General features: G+C 39.5%; 1 pseudogene; it reads left to right on the forward strand.

Annotated features, from left to right (window-relative positions):
• The window catches only part of LOC116089377, a 6,960-nt pseudogene extending 5,323 nt beyond the window's left edge, over positions 1-1,637 (forward strand).
• Positions 1,638-3,121: the final 1,484 nt, after the last annotated feature.

The following is a 3,121-nucleotide window of genomic DNA, read 5'->3' on the forward strand; positions in this document are numbered from 1 at the left end:
GATCTTACAGCACATTAGCAATGATGAGGATCTTACAGCAAGTGAGAGCTGATGAGGATCTTACAGCATATTAGCAAACGGGACATGCTAAGACTACTGACATGTGCTGTCCGTGCAGAGGATTGCACTGCCTATGCAAAGAGAGGATGACTTCTGTAGAGAAACATATTTAGGTCTGTTACATTCCATACTTATCTTAAAACCTGTATTCTTCTGATGGTATGATTCTATCTCTAGAAATATTTAGGCCAATTCAAAAACTATATTCAGAAATATACCAAAGAGTACCCCTGAGCAATTCAAGCACAAGAGACTGTAATACTGCAAAGAGAATGCAGGGGATGGAGAGATGACTCAGCAGTTAAGAATGTGTAACTCTTCCTTGGAGGGTCCAAGTGGGTTCCCACCACACACATCAGGTGGCTCATAACCACCTCTAATCTAGTTTCCGGTGCTCGGATGCCTTTTCCTAGCTTCTTTAGGCCCCACACATGTGTCATGTACTCATACACATACATACAGATATACACATACACACAGAGGCATACACATACATATACCCATACACATACACACAAAAAATGCACACATATACACATACATATGCACAATATGCACATATAAACACACACATTCAGACAAATAATTTTTTAAATCTTTGAGAGAGAGAGAGAAAAGGAATTAAGCCTAGGAAAGACAAATTGCTGATAATAGCATCTTAGAAAATGAAATAAAGAGGAGTTATATATATATCTTTAAAGTATCTAAAAGGTTTGGGAGACTGAATTTTCTATTTTACCATTTCCTTATTAAACTAGACATTGTCTCCTTTGCTTGAATAAAATAAAGAGTCCCAAAGGCTAAACATTTTCCAATACTGATATTTTCTTTTTTTTTTCACAGAATTCTTCCTATTTCATATGGACTAGTATATACTAAAATCCCACGTCTGCCTTTTCAGTAAGAGAGAGTCCAGGTACGGCCATGTGTTAGTCATATTTCTATCAGTATAAAACATTCCTGAGGTAATAAACTTAAGAACCAAAAAGGACTGTTTTGACCCACACTTTTGGAAGTTCTAGTCCTTGGTCTGTAGCCTTATTGCTTAGGACCTGTGTCCAGACAACATGCTGTGATAACACCATGAGACAGAACAGAGCCTTTCTCCTGGGCAGGAAACAAGAGATGGAGGACAGTCTCCACTAGGACAGTACTCTGATGACCCGGAACTTCTCATTAGGTCCTACCATTCAAACTCCTAGCACTCCCTCCATACTATAAATCTGGGAACAAAACCTTCAACATGTGGGACTTGTAGGAACATCATAGACCAACAATATATCGGCAGGTTAGGTAGTAAGTGGAATATTCCAAATGTTCCTGCCTACCTCGTTGGGCCCTATTCTGAGAGGACAACTCTATGAAATCAGAGTTTAGAGAAACACCATCGTTAGAGCAAAAGTTCTTCATGTCCCACATGGACAGTGTGGCAGGAACCTCCCAGGCTGTCGATTTCACAGTGGTCAGTATGTGGCAAGTGTTGTCGTGTGGGCTTCGCCGGAAACCATGCACATCCTGAAGAACCCCTAAGTAATGCCATGCAAGTGCGCACTCTGAATGGCTCCTTTCAATTGTAAAGCATAAAGAACTTCCTAATTTTTAGGAATGTGTCTCATGTCTCTTATTACAGCTACTTGGTTACACAAGCTTAACTTCCTGCATTATTACATCTGTTTTCCCCAAATGAAGTACCTCTCGTGGAGATAAGGTTTAGCTATCAATGAGAGCTTTCAGGAAGGATTCCGAGTCAAGCCTCCTGAGTGCTTGCCTTCATTTTGTCATAACAAAGGTTATGTTTGTGATATCTTGAGTAAATGCATTTTGTTTCATTATGTTAATTTTAAATGAAGTTATACTAATTAAATTACCTGGTAACCTGACTGTCGTCTATATTGAAAAGGAAAATGTGGGTGGGAGTAGGATAGTCAGAAGGCATACTGTGCGCTTACATTTCTGCCATGGGTGGCGAGCATTTTATAGCAACATGTGTCTAAAAGTAATAGGAGAGATAGCTGTGCTGACCAAATTCTACCACCCAAAAGAAAGCTGGCATTACCTGTGTGTGCTCCGCAGCAGGCTCTTGCTGAGGGACCTTGAGCAGCTTGGGTTTCTCTTTGGGGGTCTGCAAAGCTTCCCCATCATTCACCACCTCCCACTTTACCCCTCTCCCCAATTACTGTAGTGTAAGTAGAATAATTACATGGTACTTTGGAGCATCATGGGCTTTTCAAATATACATAACTCAGACTTTCATAAGGTTATAAGCACAACCTTCTCCTGAGACATGCATGGCTTAAAGAAAATGTAACTAAACACCACGTTTCTTTGTATTGAAATCCTCTGCCCCTGAAGAGAAGCGTAGTATGCCAAGAAAATTAAATAATGCCTTCTTATGGGACGAGAGAAAGTGCTTTGAGATTTAGAATACTCACCAAAATTATCTGGTGATCATAAGCAGAAGGTGTGTGTGTGTGTGTGTGTGTGTGTGTGTGTGTGTGTGTGTGTGTGTGTGTGTGTAATTGAGGCGTTTTCAGCTTGGCCAGGTATGATCTAATGGGTATTCATAAACACAGATATCTAACCTCAGGATCCTGATGAAATGCCTGGCTGCTTACAATCTGCACAGATAATCTTGGTCCTCATGTCTTTTTTAATTTGTCAGTCTAGGTTTTGGTCCTTCTAGGGAGAATGCAATAACAATACTTCATCTAAAACATTGATAAAACGGGATGATGCTTTTATCCTGAAACTAATGCTCAAATATCTGATACCTAAAGAAAATAAAGCATTAGAAAGCCTCCTCAAACTCTGTCCAGATTCCTCATCTCAGAGTCTCAGAAGTTGAACATCAAATGCATTTGAATATGGTTTGATGGAATTTTATTCCACACATAGTGTCTCCTTTGTATTCCAGCTTCACATGTGGAATAGAAACCTTTCCTGTGTCCTGCAGTCTTGAATGGGAGAAGCTTCATTGAAAAGACTTCTTTTCTTTTCTTCATATTTTTTTAACCTAAAAGTACTTTCATAAAATTGATTAAAAACACCTAGCATTGTAGAG

This window comes from Mastomys coucha, unplaced genomic scaffold (assembly GCF_008632895.1).
Source record: "Mastomys coucha isolate ucsf_1 unplaced genomic scaffold, UCSF_Mcou_1 pScaffold14, whole genome shotgun sequence".
NCBI classification, from domain to species: Eukaryota; Metazoa; Chordata; class Mammalia; order Rodentia; family Muridae; genus Mastomys; species Mastomys coucha.